Below are 18459 nucleotides of genomic sequence, written 5' to 3' on the forward strand. Positions count from 1 at the left end.
GGATTTTTCTGGTTTATGGAGAGCCTTCAGTGTGGATGCCGTCTGCTCTGGTTCTCATCCCTAGCTGAGCATGCGCTGGCTCTTTCTCCCGCTTACCCTCTCCTTCCCTCACCCTCCTTCTCCCTTTCCCCTTCTCTGCCTCCCTCTCACACACTAAGTTAATTATTTAATGCCCGTAATATATATCTTGAGGATGGCATTTTGCAGCACTGAGCTTTAAACAGTGCGTGTTTAAATACATTTAATCCAATGAATATTTCAAGGTAATTAATCTCCACAGGGTGAAGAATGCTCAGGTTTCCCAGCACATCATAATACATTGGAATCAGCTGTGGGAATGATCTGCAGGCTCCACAGTGGGTTCAGAAAGATTCACTTAAAAACCTTTAGCGATGACTCCCCAGTGTTAACTAGCAAATATGCTGCTGAAAAGAAGGGTTAAGGCGCCGCCTAGTGGTTGATAGTGTCTGTGCAAGGAGAGAACATGCTAACAACTAGGGGACCGGCATGCAACTTGTTGGAGTCTTGAGCGGGGACTGTTTTAATTTTGGAGAAGTATGCCCTACAAATGTGTACATGCACACGTACACCTACACTCACATATCTACAGACACAGTCATGCTTAATATGAAATTTTGTCTGTTAAATATGCTCATCCTTGTATGTGTGGCTGCTTCGGGAGTGGGTGAGGACAAAAGTGGGTGAGAATTACCACGGGTATGCTGGAGGGATGCTGCCTGGATCCAGTAACCCTTCTGTGAGATGTTATCATGACTAAATCTGAACTTTTGTTTGGGGATATTTTCAACATATGGTATTTGTTGTAGTAGTGATAGCTGCCATTAACTGAACACGCGCACATATCATGATACAGGCACATACATATGTGCACAACCCTATTATGGTTGGTTTCAATGGCAACTTGCCACAGATGAGAATCGGCTGCCTAAGAAGTCTTATTTGAAGAGCTGGCTGAGTTGCCTCAATTGATGTGGGAAGACCAGCCCAGGTTGTGAACCCATCCAGTAGCAACACAGATAAAAAGGACGAGGCAGAGGAACGCTCTCTCACCCTTCGCTCTCACGGCCTTCCCTCTTTTGAGCTGATTTTGCCCCGTTGCTGACAAGGATGGTTCTTTCACTGGTATCAGAACCAGCATTTCCATGCTTCCATCATGGACTAAGGATCAGTGGCTCTCAGAGAACTTCCTAGGTTTTCATGGAACTTCTGAGGCACACGGCCTTGTGGACTGAGTATGACCAGATTGTCACCCTCTCCAATGAAAAATAGCTGCTGTGGGACATCTTGACTGCTGAGGTGTCCAGCCTACAGGACCAAGCAATTACCAGGTTCTCAGCCTCCCAGGTGCAATTCTGCAGTTATTGCTGTGTGTGTGTGTGTGTGTGTGTGTGTGTGTGTGTGTGTGTGTGTGTGTGTATGTGTGTGTGTGTGTGTGTGTGTACATATATACATATTCATCCCACTGGTTCTGTTCCTCTAGAGGACCCTGACTAATGGAAGTCCCATCTAACCTTGTCAGTCCTGTGAGAGATTAGTGTTTGTTTATTCCATATTGTGGATAAAGATAACTGAGTCTTGCCTGAGCTCACACAGCTTGTCAACACCAGCTGTGCTGACTCCCTGAACCCATCTTGCTAGTCTTCCTATTACACTGCCTTGTGTCACATTCACAGAGTGAACTTGCCTAGCAGTGTCAAATCAGCCGGTGGCCATCACCCACCTGCTAGATTGTGGTATTATGCTTGGCACTGTCGGGAGACAGACACACAAACCATGATGCCTAGTCCAAGATTGTGAAGGTTTTTCTTTAAAGCTAGGTGTGGTGGTACATGTTGGCAATGCCAGTGCTCAGAAAGCAGAGGCAGGAGGATTGTTGCAAATTCAAGGCAAGCCTGGTTTACGTAGTGAGTCCCAAGCCAGTTGAGACTACATCATAAGACTGTGTCTCAAAAAACAAAGCAAAAATTAAACAAACAAACAAAAAAATCCTGATTGGTGTCTTACTAGTATTATACATAAAGACTTCGCTTTCTAGGTCTTTAAAAATGCAGATAACTGGAAATCATAGTTAAGTCGGCAGAGCAGCTTTTGAATATAAAGCATGGATGACATTCTCTCACTGTCCAAGCATCCTGACAAGAATGGCCCAGGGCTTGGGCTGGCTCCGTGGGTAAGAGCCTCGCTGTACCAACAGCTCTGACTTTCCTGCCTTCCCGTTCCTAGCGGGGCAGGGAGAGCTTCGGGAGCCAGAATCCATCAGATTATGCAAATGCTCAGACTGCCTGGACAGGGCTGTGATGGGGGACATTCGGGGACACATCCACTCTGTGGCTGTGGCAAGGCCATGCATGAAACACAACACTGCGAAACAACTGGACTCTGTCAGAAGACAGGGAGGGTGACAGCTAAATACACTGAGGGATCCCCCAACTTAAAAAGAAAGGATATCCCCCTTTATGTATGCCTCGAATCACAATTAATCTGGAAGCTGAGGCAGGAAGGTTACGAGTTCAAGTCCTTAGTGGGATCCTATTTCAAAATAGGAAATAAGGTTAGGACTAGAGTCGTAGCTCGATGGTAGAGTGCTTGCCTGGCATGTGGGAGGTTCTCAGTTCAATCCCCAGTACAGTAAACAAACAAACAAAACGCAAACATGTAACCTTAGTGGACACACTGGCTTGAATGGAGCTTCCAACTTGCTAATATCATGCCAGTGTTTATTTCCTGGTTCTTAACATTGCTGTTGATTCAAGAGATTAAGGCTGAAGGCTACATAGAGACTATCATTTTGCTTTTTCTGCGAAGTGTGAAAGTAGTTCCTCGGGACCCCTACAGCAGCATCTCCATCTAGCTGTCATCTCTTTAGCGCCCAGCAGCTAGCCAGGCCAGTTTCTACGATCTTGTCACTTCAGCCGTACCAAGCATAGGAGGCCCTGCACTGTGTGACACCCCAGAACCCTTTTCACTGGGCATGGTTGTCTGGCGGTTCCAGGCTGTCACCGGCTTCTCATTGGTCATTGTTTCTCACTGCTGAGTCGTGTTCTGTGGCATGGATGTCTCCGACTGTGTAACTGCTCACCTGTGGAAGGACAGCGGGGCTGTCTCCAGGCTTTTTCACCGTTAGGAACAAAGATGTTATAACCATGAACTATGAGTTTTTACACACAGTTCCATTTATCTAGGAGGGAGACCCAGAAGCAGGATTGCTGAGTTTTAGAATAGCTTCATATTCAGTTTTTTTTTTTTTAAGGAAATGTTAAACTGATTTCCACAATTTGCATCATTACCAGCAACAAATGAATAACTGTGGCTCCAGATCCTGGCCAGCGCATTAGCTGTGCTGATCAGTATGCGGCGTTTCCCCCAATGGCTAATAATGTTGAACATCTTTTCCTGTGCTTATTTGCATTTGTACGTATTCTCTTTATGTCTTTTGCCCATTTTTATAACCAGATTGTTTGCATGATTACTGAATTTGGAGCATCCTGCATACATTCTAGTTACTAGTCCTTTGGGGGATTGTGGTATGCAAATATAACTTACTGTTTATGCTTTAAAAATATTTTTTATTTTGAAATTAAAATATAATTACGTCACTTTCCTCTTTCCCTTTCTTCCCCTCCAATATTCCCCATGCACCCCCTTGCTCTCTCTCTCAAATTTACGGCCTCTATTTCTTTGTTGTTACATATATGTGTGTGTGTGTGTGTGTGTGTGTGTGTGTGTGTGTGTGTGTGTGTATCACCAGGTATATAAACACAACCTGCTCAGCTCATATGTTACTTGTATGTGTATGGCTTCAGGGCTGAGCACTTGGTATTGGATATATTGATATTGGAATTTGAAAAGGTTCACATTAAGGTAAATGAGTTCATAATAAAAATGCTCCAAATTCATATTTGGTGAGTTAGAATGATAGAATGTCTGAAGAACTGCACCATTACACCTAATTGGTTATTTTATGTGGGGTTATTTGTGGTCTTGCTATCCTCGTGGTAACTCTGTGGTCTATAGTGACAGCCACTGCTCAAGCCTATCGTTTGTGGGTTTTGTCGCTCTTGCTAGAGATTTCCCCAGCACTGGCTCTTTGTTTCCCTGATCTTTTCTATTTCCTGATCTTAATTCCCTTATGTCTGCCCTTAGGATTTCTTTCTTCTGCTTATTTTGGATTTTGTTTGCTCTTCCAGGTTTCTGAGGTCGGAGTTTAGATTATCACTTGAGGCGTTTCTTCTTTGCTAACTTGCTCCTTCAGGGCTGCCGGTTCACCTGTCAACGCTGTGCTAGCCGCACACTGGGGATTTTGGTGTGCTCTTTTGCCTTTGTTAGTCAATGTACTTTTTCCCCAGACTTTCTCTGTTGCTTACTAGTTCTGTGTGCACTGAGTCTTCAAGCATGTGTGGGTTTTCCTGTTGCTTTTCTGTTAATTATTTCTAGCTAGCCTTGACCTTGGTGGGAAAACAAACACTGCTTTTAGAGTTAGCACAAATCCCAGGGGTCCTTGCAGCTCTGTTCATTGTTTTCAGTCCGTTTTCTCTGTATTGTTGAGATCTGGTCATTTCTCTGCTCCATCAAATTGCTGTATATTCTACTTACTGAACCTTGTAATTTCAGTAATAGAACTTTTGTTATAATTTTTCATTAGATTCTTCAGCTTTTATTTCTTCTCTCATATACTTTTCACTTTTTAAATTTTTCTTTTCTTTTGCTTGGATTTCTAGTATATTCATCATTGTTCACTGAGGCCTTTTTACAGTGCCTGGGATGGCAAAGTGTGTACCATTGTCATTTCCAGTGTCGACTTCACTGGTACCAGGGAGGGAAAAGAGGGGCCTTTTGCTTTTAGACCTTTTTAGAGTTTACCTCAATGAGATTGGAGAGGACTTCATGTCTGGGTTGAGATCCCAGGCTTCACACTGGTCTCCACTGATGCTGTGGAGGAGTGGCCTCCTTCCTAGCCAGTGGGTATAATTTCTACTTGGTCATAGATTTCTACTTGGTTTCTGATGCCACCCTGGCAGGAAGACTAGAACATCCTATGATAGTTTGGGGAAAGTGGAAGTCTAGCTCACTGCCTGGTCTTTGTGTGGGTGGGGTAGAATGGCTTTGTTTGTGTGCCGATTTTCTGGAGTCAATCGGCCATCATCAAAAGTTCCTGCCTTAATTGGCTGCCCCTTTTATATATGGTCCACTGGTTGGTGAAAACAGGGTTGTTTTTTGTTTGTGACCATTGGTGTTTCCAACTCTGAGATATACGGTGAAGAGAAAGAACAGGGAACTCATCACCGTGTCATTATTTGGGCCCTGGGGTCCCTAGCTGGTCGGCCATACTTAAGAACAGAGAAGACTAGAGAAAGCATATCTACTCCATAGTACTCCATATTCCTATAAGTGAGTCAGGTACTGGCTTTATAAATTCTAGAATACCCTGTATTAATGGTAATTCCTTAGCCTCGAAATGGAGTCCTTTCCTTTTCTATCCATGCCTACCCAGTAACACAGTGAGTAACCACCATGCACATTTATAACCCATTACTACTAAGGAGAGCCTTCTCCTATACAGCCAACCAAATCATCAGGGAGCCTGCTTCATTTTTAAAGGTATGCTCAACATACCTCCATATGAAAACCTTAAAGATGAGTAAGTTTAAAGAAAATCACTAGAGCCTGGCAGTGGTGGTGCACACCTTTAATCCCAGCACTCGGAAGGCAGAGGCAGGCCGATCTCTGTGAGTTTGAGGCAAGCCTGGGCTACAGAGTGAGTTCTAGGACAGGCTCCAAAGGTACACAGAGAAACCCTGTCTTGAAAAGCCAAAAAGAAAGAAAGAAAGAAAGAAGGAAGGAAGGAAGGAAGGAAGGAAGGAAGGAAGGAAGGAAAGAAGGAAAGAAGGACGGAAGGAAGGAAGGAAGGAAAATCACTTGACACCCGAATCTGTGCGAGCTGTGCTATTCGGTGTAAGGGGAAGGATTTAAATAGGTTGAAAGGCATTGATTGGAAAGAGAGTACCATGAACACCGAGAGAGCTAGATGAGCTGGCTGTGACGGCATGCACCTGCAATCCCAGCACTTGAGAGGCTCCGGCAAGAGGATCAGGTGTTCAAGGCCAACCTGGGCTTACACAGTGAGACTCTGGGGAGCCAGGGCAGGGATGGAGGGGAGGGATCAGAGGAAGGGAAGAAAATAAGAGGGAATGAGGGGGCCGTGGGGGAGAAAGGCTCTCACAAAACAATACAAAACAGTACAAAAATGAGCTGCCCCTGCTTTTCCCAACTTCATTTGTTCTACTGAAGGTAGTTGTCCTCTGGGTCTGTCTAGAGTTGCAAGGCATCAAACAGTTCGGTGACAGCATTAGTGTTCTTGTTCAGAAGGTACAAGGAGACCCCCACAGGTAGAGACAAAAAGAAGACACAATGTCATCCACAGCGGCACTCAGCCTTGTGAATCAGCTCTTCCCTTCAGGGTCACCTGACACAACGTGATGCCTGCTGCCCAGGAGCACAGTGGATGCAGCAGACAGATTCGAAACTCCAAATGCTGGTGATAAGTGTATTTAACCTCTCCTAAAGGAACATTAAAGAGGCTTTAATGCTTTGGGGAGGGGGACCCCAACACTTGAAAAAAGAAACAGCAATTGCTGACGGAGTCACTTTTCACCTGAAGGAAGCATGCCAAGATCAATTTCTCAGAGAAGGGAAGGGCAACCAGGGTGCATTGTGGATTATAGTCACATTCTGCGTCTCTAAGAGCTTCTCTGGACAGACTGTAAATTACCCTGACCTTAAAGAAAATGTTCACACCAAGGCTTTGGTTTTTATGAACATTCCACCTGGATAGTCTGACCCGGCTTTAGATAAAATAAGAAATGAGCCAAGAAACCAACCGAGCCCCAGGAGCCGAGGGGCCAGACCTGGCTTGATGATTGATTCTGTGTTCTTGCTGTTTCTTTATCAGGAGAGAAACGAGCATTGTTTCCATATGACATCCAAACCCAGGTGAATTTGGTATGGCTCCTTGCGATTCTCACCTGCTGTGACTGTTATTACAGTCAGTACAACCTTTGGGCTTTCCTTCAAGTTTCAAAACCACTGCCCAGAGTGCCATCTCATCTCTTTCTGTGGGGTCATTTTATTGGAAGACTTCTGATTGAAAACAGACACAGACCCTGGAAAGCTTAAGCCTAAACACTATGAATTCACAGTGTACTGCCTGGGGAACAAGAAATGCCAGAATCCTGTGGTGGGGTCTGTTGCTCCACCTGGTACAGCGGAGATGGGGAGCGGAGCCCCTTTCCAAAGATACTGCTGTGTGTTCCCCTGTGCTGTGACCCCACAAAGTTAGCACCAGCCTCTCAAGACTCAGCAAAGAGGGCCAACTCCCACATCTCTATGAACATCTCTGGACAGGCTGTCAATCACCCCCACAGAGGCCACCAAGGGACGCTCAAGCTCAGGCCATGAGGGGATGACAAGGTCTCCAAACTAGGAATGGCATGCTGAGAAACTGAACTAATGGTACGTGCTAGAAGTGAGTCAGAAACACTGCCCTGCTGTGATATGCAAATTGCTAAGTATCTAATGTTACAGATAGAGTTATTGATTTGTATATATTACAAGCACACATACAGTCTAAGAAAAACTGGTGCTTTCTGGAAGTTGATCAATGAACATTTGTAGTCATGTTGATGATGAAGAAGTCTGGGAGCCCAGTAAAGAACTTATTTTCAACTTCTCAACAATATAAGCTAGACATGTGGGCATGGTCTTTGCAATGGGGGCTCCTTGCCAACCACCAGGCCCCAGTGGTTGGTATCAGTCTCCTCCTGCCCCCAGCACCACAATGCCACCCTTTACCCCCTCCCTGACTTCTTACACTGCACGTGGTGACACCACATGGGCTTATGTAACTATCACAAAAAAATTTGATATAAGCAAAAGGTTTCTGAACACACAACAACCCAGATTATTTCCTAGTCAAATGCAGAATGAACCTGGGAGCTCTCTGTCATGTTGCCTCTCACAGTGCCCCTGCAGCCTTGGTTCTGAGTACCCCAAAAGCACACTTTGTATATGCCATCATGCCATGCAATCCCAGTGTAAGCTGAGACATCTCAGTGCAGGTAGAGATTCTGCTGTGAATCTCTCTGAGCTTTTCCACTCTTACAGAAAGACAATGGCTTCATCACAGAAAACAAAGACTTTCCATATTTTTTTCTCACCATCATTCCTCGGCCAGTGAGTATCAAATCCCTCTATCTTTGTATTAGGATGATTTTAAAAACTGATGTTTGCATTGATGACTTGAGTTTCTTAAAAAGTCATTCGGTGGAGTTTAGCTTGGACTTAGGACAGGATTTCGAGTAGTCTCTGAAATGGCCTGAACATACGTTTGCCACTTTGTACTGTGCATTTATGCAAAGAGCATTCTCAGCACTGACATTTATAAAACTAAAACATCTATCAACTCCGAAAAACATCTAGGGTTCTTCACATCCCACAGTATCAAATATTCAGCCAAGATTTAATTCTTAATTAAAAAATAAGCATACCCATCTCATTAGTATGCAAATTTGTTTCGGTCTTTAATAAATGGTATGTATTGCAAGATTGTTTTAAAAGAGCATACGCACACAAAAAATAAACTTAAAGAAAACCATCTAAAATAAATGTGTTCCTGATTGATTATTCAACAAATGTTTGATTTGCATACTATTTTACATAGCTGTATACCATCAGCATCTCTCAGGTAAAAAAGAACTGCAAACCTAACAGCTTGAGAAGCCTGCTCTTGGGGGTGGGTGGGGGGGCTTCCTCAGTAAAGCACCTGCTGTGCAAGTGTGGTGACCTCACTTTGGGTCCCCAACCCCCAGGTGAAAAACCAAACATGATGGCCTACACCTGTAATCCTGGTGCTTGGTGGGTGGAGACAGGAGGATCCCTGGAGCTCACTGGCCAGCTAGTCTTAACAAATCTGTGAGCTCCAGATTCAGTGAGAGACCCTGTCTCACACACACACACATACACACACACACACACACACACACACACACACACGTGCATCCTGTTGTTGCTGGCTTCTTGGCCCCTTTTAGACATTGGGGCTGAGCTCAGGGCTATAAGACAGTACAGGAAGAAGAGAGGGGGTTGATATTTACTGTGAGCTCACTTTAGGAGCTGACTTAGCTCAGCATTGTCCTCGTAACAGGAAGATTGTGACCTTACAGCACCCACCTGGGTTTGTGACTCAACACTACCACATATTGCTGCTTAGGGCAAACTATGTGACTTTGTGATTATCAGATTTCTTAAGATGGGGATGGGGTGTGCAGTGAATTGGTTCAGCAGGTAGAAGCATTTGCTCTGTAACCTAGAGACCTGAGTTTGAGCTGTAGAACTTAAGTGTGCTACTTAGTTTGTTGTTGTTGTTGTTGTTTTTGTTTTTGTTGTTGTTTTTGTTTTTGGTTTTTGTTTTTTGTTTTTTTTTTTTTTTCCAACCTGGCACAAGCTGGGGTCATCTGGGAAGACAAAACCTCAGTTGAGAAGATGTGTCCATCAGACCGGCCTGTAGGCAACTCTGTGGAACACTTCTTTGATTGATGATATGGGGGCAGGGCCAGTTCATGGTGATCAGTGCCACCCCTGGGCAAGTGCTCCTGGGTTGCATAAGAAAGTAGGCTAGCTGGGCCGTGGTGGTGCAGGCCTTTAATCTTGGGAGGCAGAGGCAGGCGGATCTCTGTGAGTTCAAGGCCAGCCTGGGCTACAGAGTGAGTTCCAGGACAACCAGGGCTACACAGAGAAACCCTGTCTCAAAAAAACAAAGAAAAGGGAAAAAAAAAAGTAGGCTGAAGCTGGACACATGCCTTTAATCCCATTACTCAGAAGGCAGAGGCAGGTAAACCAAGTAGGCCAGCCTGGTTTACATAGCAAGTTCCAGGCCAGACAGGGCTACCCAGTAAGACTCTATCTCAAAGCAAGAGAAAAGAAAGACAGGCTGAGCAAGCTACGAAGAGCAAGCTAGTAAGCAGCATTCCTCAAAGGTCTCTGTTTCAGTTCCTGTTTAGGTTCCTGACCTGACTTTCCTCAAAGATGGACTGTGTGATCCAGATGCACAAGCCACACAAACCCCTTCTTCCCCTGATCCAGATGTGCAAGCCACACAAACCCTTTCCTCCCCTGATCCAGATGTGCAAGCCACACAAACCCTTTCCTCCCCTGATCCAGATGTGCAAGCCACACAAACCCTTTCCTCCCCAGATTACTTTGGCTATCACAATAGAACGCTAAGTAGGACATCATGTAAAGGTGGAAGAAGAGAACCAATGTCCTTTGACCTCCATACATGCTGATATGCATACCCACACATCATACACATATACATGTATGCACATATCATGCACACAAATCAATACAATACTTTGTTTTTCCAAAAAGATGTGGCTAAATATTTGGCCTTTCTGCCAATCTTAACAGTGACAATTCTCTCTTTTTTTAATTTATTTTACATCCCATCTACAATTTCTGCTCCCTCCTCTCCTCCCAGTCCCCCCACCTCTGTCCCCACCCCCAATCCACTCCCCCTCCATTTCTGTTTAGGGAAAGGGCAGGCCTCCCATGAGTATCCACAAAACATGGCATATCAACTTGCAGTAAGACTAAGCAGCTCCCCATGTGTTAAGGCTGGGCAAGGGTTCCAAAGACCAGGAAAAGAGTCGGTTATAGCCCCTGTTCCCACTGTTAGGAGTCCCACAAGAAGATCAAGCTACACAACTGTAATATATATGCAGAGTGCTTAGGTCAGTCTCATGCAGGCTCCCTGGTTGCTGATTCAGTCTCTGTGAGCCCAGGTTAGTTGATTGTGTGGGTTTTCTTATGTGTGGGTTTCCTTGACCCCTCTGGCTCCTACAATCCTTTCTCCCCCTCTTCTGAAGGATTCCCTGAACTCTATCTAATGTTTGACTGAGTCTGCATCTCTTTCCATCAGTTGCTGGATGAAGCCTTTCTGATAACAGGGCTAATTAAGGGGAACTTTGAAGCCTAGACCATCAACTTGGTACTTGGATTTTAACATGGGCTCCATGGTCTTGAAATTGTTTTCTCTCCTCTCCTCTCCTCTCCTCTCCTCTCCTCTCCTCTCCTCTCCTCTCCTCTCCTCTCCTCTCCCCTCCCCTCCCCTCCCCTCCCCTCCCCTCCCCTCCCCTCCCCTCCCCTCCCCTCCCCTCCTCCTCCTCTTCCTCCTCCTCCTCCTCCTCCTCCTCCTCCTCCTCCTCTTCTTCTTCTTCTTCTTCTTCTTCTTCTCTCTCTCTCTCTCTCTCTCTCTCTCTCTCTCTCTCTCTCTCTGCCTAGCATATCTGACAGATTTTCCTGTGAACCATGGAATTTTGGAGGACTATTCTACTTTGTCTTGGCAAAAATTAGCCGTTACCTTTTTTGTGTCCTGATGGACTCACTGGTCCAGTTTGGACAGGAACTGTCAGCAATTGAGGCAAGGGCAGTTTCTTTGCCCACATGGCTAGCTTTTGCCATAAAGAAAACAAACTCCATATGAAGTTTCTTTCATGTCATTCATCTTTCTTTGAAGTAGGGTGCTATCAGGAGAAAATGTGGAAGATCATGTTCTGATGTGAGACTCTAGCGACTGCTGGGAACCTCCTCAGGGCTTTCTGGAGGAGATGAACGCAAGAATAGAGACTGAGGGGTTTTCAGGACTCATGGAAGATAAAACTTACAGAGACTCAGTGACTTCCTAGCTAAATAAAATAGAGCTCATGCTTAGAAAATTTACCACAAAACTTCAGAAACCTAAAGCACTTGGAAAAAAATTAACAACTACTACAGGAAAAGCTGGATCATCTTCCAAAGAGAGAACAGCAGTAGACAGCAAGTCAAAGAAAGTTGGGCTGAAGGGACTTTGATGGGCTCACAGAAAATTACTGTGAATCTAGAATTCTATTCACTCACAACAGCAAAAATACGACCTGAGAACACTATTGGGTCCTGTTCTTTGTCTGTGGCTCTTACTGAATTCTGAGCACTCTGGAAGAGGCTTGGAAAACTCAGGGTGATTGATTGCACTGTAAGTGTGATAAGCCAGTGATGAATTCATCAGACCGGTGACTAATGAAATTATAAAATGAGGCATTTCCATGAAGCAGAGTTGACTGAGACGGGAAGGAGGGCTGTCTGCAAGGTTGGAAGTGGTGCTGAAACCCAAGCAGGCCTACGTTAACACGGATGCCGCTGTGAAGTTTGTTGTGGGAAACCCTTTCTCCTTTGGCTGGCTCCCCCTTTCATCTCCACGCATCAGGACCAGTTCTCTATTCCTTTTCTGGAGGAAGGTTGACTCGCAGAACACTGAACACTGCTAGCTGCGGTCCTCAGGTGACAAATCAGAGCCTCCCATCAGCCTGATGCTGGCTGTTGCACGGGATCTGGATTCTGATGGAGCCTCGTAGAATGAGCTTATTACCCTGGAGAGCTGGGATGTGGATGCTCCCTGGAAAGGAACCTAAGTCAGCTAGAGTGATGAAGACATTCAAGACAAAGGCTACCTAACAGAGTTTCAATATGTGTGTATGTTGACAAAACCAGTACATACTAAGTGAATATGTGCCCTGCTTAGAGCCCTCCCGCTCATGCGCCTCATCGACTACACCCTCTGGGCTCTGTCTATCCCCTGCCTCACTCTTCTCCTTGCAATTTTGAACCTTGCAACAGAGTAGCTTCCTTGGGAATATTCCTTAACATAAATCCATTCCTTTCTCAAAACCTGCTCTCAGTTCCCTTGAGACAATCAGAGGGGATTGTATATATAGTCTCTTTCTTGCAAACTATTCATTTTGAATGTGACTATATTATTCTGACACACCAAAAGTGGGTTTTATAAAATGAAAATAAGAAAATGAAAATTGTTATTCAGATTCAAATTAGTCTTCCTTCAAAATGGCAGATTCTTGGCATGGTGGCACATGCCTGTAATATCACTTCAGGAGACTGAGGCAGTAGGGTCAGGAGTTCAAGGTCATCCCTGGCTACTTAGCAAGTTTGAGGTGAGCCCTGGCTATAGGAGATTCTATCTCAAAAAGAAAAAAAAAAGAAAGGAAGGAAACATAGCAAACTCCTTAGAAACATTTCATATTCACTTTGGGTAACCTTTTCTTTTTACATAGTATATACATTATGAAAATCAGAGAGCACAAATAAAATCACCAGTAACCTTCTCACTCCCCCCACCCAGACTTTGCTGTTGGTATGAAGGCAGATAATGTGAAACGTAACACTGAGTTTACATAGACATCTTTCAAGATGAATGTACACCTATAGCCACATGCCACCCTGTTCATCAAAAGAAGCAGTTTATCCCTTCTCAAGCATCATTTGGGTTTTAGTGAACTTACCATGGACTATCCACTGATATGCTTTGACATCCAATAGAAAGGTTCACAGTAGGGCATGACTCAGATTATCATATTCATACACAAAATACATCAGGTGCTCAGCCCAAGGATTTCACTTTTAAATCTTAGGGTCAGCACTACATTTGAATTCAAATTCAGTAATGTCTTTAGATCAACTTGAGCTGACAAATTCTTTAGAAGAAAGTAGAATAAAGCAATTTGATGGGAATTATACTGTGCAGGGCCTTGTCACTCTAGATATTTCACTTTTACATTCAATTTTTTCCAATTAATTTAAAGGTAACTGCTATATGCCAGATAGCCAGGCTATTTGTCATTATTATTCATTTATTTTTATGCAGGACTGCCACTTACAAGGACATAATTCTTAAGGGAACATAATTGCTCCAAACTTACCAACTTGGTTATAAAAAACTTTGTGACTCTTTTTCCTGGAAGGAAGTTCAAGGCCAATTAGGAGAGAGCTTGCCAGGAACTGGGGACCACCGTACAGCATGCATTGCTGGGCCTTCCCAGTCCTTGTCTGCTGACTTCTTACCCAGGTTCCCAGGACCCTTAAGTAGAACAGTCTTCCACAGAACAGTGTTCCAAACATGATGGAGTCAACAACAAAATCCACTGGTGGAGTGTGTCTTCCAGAGAAAAGGAACAAGCCATCCTCTGAAACCCATGGAAAGAGCTACACAGCATGTGATGTAAAAACAGACATCTGTTTCTAGATCTGCAGCTCCTCTGGTCAAAAGTGTAAGTTGAGAGCACAGAACCACAGACCCAGAGTCTAAAAGAGCTTGGAGTGGGAAGGGACACAAGAACTCATGTTATACAGCATCATCATGTAGGCCACAAAACCCAGAGTCATACAGGTCACTCCACAAGACAACCCTGAGGTGGAGAAGCACCCAGAGCTGTCTGCTCTCAAGTAGGTACCCCAGAGTGCTCTTAGCACCCCATGTATGAAGAGCAAGGCATAGAATGCCTGGGCAGGTTGTCCACTATGGGAGTGACTACACGCCAGACTCCTAAAACTCTACAGTCATATTTACAGAGAAAAGCAGCCCTGATCTATGAAGTTACCTCCTGATTTCCATTCAAAGCCCACTCCACTCTTTCTAAACAATGACTAAAAGACATGAAGCTAGTTGAAAAATTATATACAAGTCAAAAATGTGATCATCAGGAGCTGAAGAAATGACTCATGGGTTAAGAACACTTGTTGCTCTTGAAGAGGACCAGACTTTAGTTCCCAGCATCCATGTCTGGTGGCTTTCAACCATCTGTAACTCTAGCTCCAGGAGATCTGATGGCCAATTCTGGCCTCTGCTGATACCCAAACTCATGTGTGTACACACACATACATACATACATACATACATACATACATACATACACACACACACACACACACCCAGAGAGAGAGAGAGAGAGAGGGAGAGAGAGAGAGAGAGAGAGAGAGAGAGAGAGAGAGAGAGAGAGAGACAGACAGACAGACAGACAAGGGAGAGGGGATTGAAAATAAGTATTTAAAAGAATTTTCAAAACTATGATCAACAATCTAGTGTTTGCAGTCTTCAGCTAAAAAAAAGAGTAAGTATTCTCTGTCCATCACAAATTCTATATCAAATTCACATGGAGAAAATTTGTTTGAACAAATTTTAAGTTCTTATGACGCCATATGAAGGGTCACATTGAGATCAATCAAAACTTCTACAGTTGGTCAGGTTTGGTGGCACACACCTCTAATTCCAGCACTTGAGAGGTCAAGGCAGGAGTTAGGCTACATGGTGAGTTTAAGGCTAGCCTGGGCTACACAGCAAGACTCTGTCTTGGAAAAGTTAAACAAAAAGGACTAATACAAGTATTTTTTAATTTTTACAATAAGATCAGTATTGCCTGTAATAGCAGTACTCAGGAGGCTGGAGCAAGAAGATTAGTAGTTCAAAGCTATCCTCAGCTACATATCAAGTTCAGAAACTAGCCTGGTCTACATGAGACCCTGTCTCAACAAAAGCCAAAAACTTTTTTAGTCAAGATTCTGCCCATAAGTATTATGCAGCCATATTTCCATTCTTCTTAGGAAACAGCATGATGGTTCTCCAATTCAATTTAGACTGGTGATGGATAGTAGTGTAACCACGTGGTCAAAGTCTCACTTCCATTCACTTTAAGCTGAAATCCAGGTAATAATTTCTAACATTTCCTTTAATAGAGAAAGTAAGTGATGTGCAGCAATGAATCAATAAAGAAGCCTGAAGATTACCCTACTTAACATTCCTCCACCGTTCCCCAGAGTCTGCAGGATAAAGTCCAGACTCCTTAAACTGACAATCACACATCTTCAGAGCTGAGCCTCGTCTGTCTTTCCAGTACCATTTCCCAATTCTCTCCCTTACCCATGGCCCAAGTGTGCTAATCTATTCTTAGTTCTATGGGAAAATACGTTTCTGCACACAGTCTCCTGGTGTGTGCCTAGCTACCTTCAACCCAGACGGCAAAGGGCCATTAGCTCACAAGTATTCATTTGGAATGTTATAGTTTATATAAGCTACACCCTGCGTGCAGAAAGAGTCAACCCATGTTCAGTGTTACATGTTACAAACCAACGTATGTCTTTGCATCACTAATCTCCTGGCAAACAGTATCCACTACTCCCATGTCACTGTTATGCCATCATTCAAAGCCTTTTACAGACTTGCTTCTCTTAGCACTACTCAAATATGTTTTGTGTTGGTTTTTTTTTTTTAGATTTAAACCCCTTAAATAAAACCCCTTAGATTAAAATAAACATCCTATTTTGAAGATCCTCATCATCACAGTAGATTTTGCAAATACTAATTTTCCCTAGATTCTTAAAGCCAGCAAGACTGCAGCCCCCCCGCTTCCCGTGTTCTCTTCTGTGCATCCTGCTGCCTTGTTTCTTATACTGACATCTTTCAGAGTGCCCTGTTCTTCCTCTCACTTTTTACTCTTTCCAAGGTCTTTCTCTGATTTTTTCCACTGGCCCCACCATCATTCAAAGACTCCCCATCTTCCTCTACTGAAAAAAATGGGGGGGGGCTATTAGATTAAAACAGCACTTAAATTCTTCCTTCTCCATCAACTCTACAAACTCTTCATGTACCTAGTTTATTCTAGTTTCTTGGACATCAGTAGAAGAGAGGGATGAGAAACTACAATCAGAATTGGGATGACTGAGTTACAAATGTCAGTCTGTCTTTCATCTTGAGCAATGTGGCATGAAACATACTACACACATCCCATTTGGGTCTCAGTTTCTCCCCTATAAATTAGACAAAATAATGCATATCTTTTAGATTTACCCTATGAATCCTAATTGTGGGCACTCAATAAAAACTTTACCATCATTTTCACACCCACTTACTTCATATTTTTATAGTCTATTTTTCCCAATTCATTTCTTCAATTGTGTCATATACATCAGCACAGGTACATATGTGAACAAGTGTATTGTCTGCTTCAATGTTTACTGAATTATAGGAGCAAGTTTTCAGGCTCCTCGTGGCTTTACCCAGCAGGTCCTTATAGAGAGGATTATTGGTCCACGGGCCTCAGTGCAGGTGTCTGAAATGGTCTGCACTTGGCTTTGTTGGGGGGGAGGGCTTTTGCTCCACCCCTTGGCGTTTCTATAAATACTCTGGGTCAGAGACAGTCAGGGCTCATTGGAATAGGTTCCAGGCTCTCTCCAGGTTATCCTTTATTTTCTATCTGTTTGTCTCCACAATCTACAACCTTCTATCTAATATTTCCTGCTGCTCGCACTCAAGAAAACTCTGGCGAGCTGTGGGGTTGGTGGGTAAACGCCCCGCACTGAATCAAAGCCCTAATTCTCCCTATGTTCGGGTTCCAACTCCAGTCCCCTCTCCTTCCTTCTCCCTCACTGTTCTTGTAAATGAATACCATTTTCCAAGCAAACATGAAATATTACGATCCACAAACATACCATATCCTCTTTACAAATTGAGGTTTGCTTCCAATTCTGCGTGTGTAATGAAGCTTGTTATCCTCTCAGCTGGACTTTGTCGTCCCTCCTCCCTCAGGCACTCCCTCTCTGCCCAGCATGCAATGTTTTGTGCATAACTGAGCCTTCCTGCCTATAGACTGGAGCCCTTCCAGAGGAACAACTGGCTGCTGCTTCATGCTCTCATCTATTTCTCTGCTGATACCTATGTACTAAACAACAAACAAACAAACCTAGACATCTCTTCAAAGACTTTTCATTGTCTCAGCCTCTTAAAAAGAAGTGGAAATGGGATGTGGGCTAGTTAACTTGTCAACTTGTCACAAGCTCAGTCATCTAGGAAGAGGGAATCTCAGTGGAGAAAACGCCTCCATCACACTGTAGGCAAGTCTTGGGAGTGGTGTTTTCTTGATTAATGATTGCTGTGCAAGGGCCCAGCCTACTGTAGACAGTGCCACTGTGGGCAGATGGCCCTGGGTTGTATAAAAAAGCCTAGCAAACTGTGGAGAGCAAGCCAGTAAGCAGCATTTCTCCATGGACTGTGCTTCTGTTCTCTCCAGATTCAACCCAGGGTCCTGTTTGGAGTTCTTGCCTTAGCGTTCCTCAGTGATGGACTGTAACTTGTAAGATGAAAGAAACCCTTTCCTCCCCAGGTTGGTTTTCAGTATTTTATCAAAGCAACAGACGTCAAACTAGGAAGATAGGGAGGGAAGAGTGTATAGACAGTCCTGCTAAAAGCACTGCTGGAAGAATTCCCCGTTGGGTTAAGACAGCCATCCCAGAAATTGACCAGGTAAGACTTTAAGCTCTGTTATCAACTGCAATCAAGCCCTTGGGAAAACCTCTACCAATTTGCTAAGCTTGACCATATTTCTTTTCTTCCCCAGAGCTATTTTCCTAACCTTCCAGTCTCCTCTACCAGAGTAAACAAAAGATTTTGTTTTAAGCCCACAATTGAACCCTTAAGAAATGTGTGTGTGTATGCATATGTTTGTGTTAGTATTTGACTATGTTCTTGAAAATTCTTTCAACCAAAACCCAAGTCCAGAGTTT

The sequence above is a fragment of the Peromyscus maniculatus genome, chromosome 7 (genome assembly GCF_049852395.1).
Source record: "Peromyscus maniculatus bairdii isolate BWxNUB_F1_BW_parent chromosome 7, HU_Pman_BW_mat_3.1, whole genome shotgun sequence".
In the NCBI taxonomy this organism is placed as follows: Eukaryota; Metazoa; Chordata; class Mammalia; order Rodentia; family Cricetidae; genus Peromyscus; species Peromyscus maniculatus.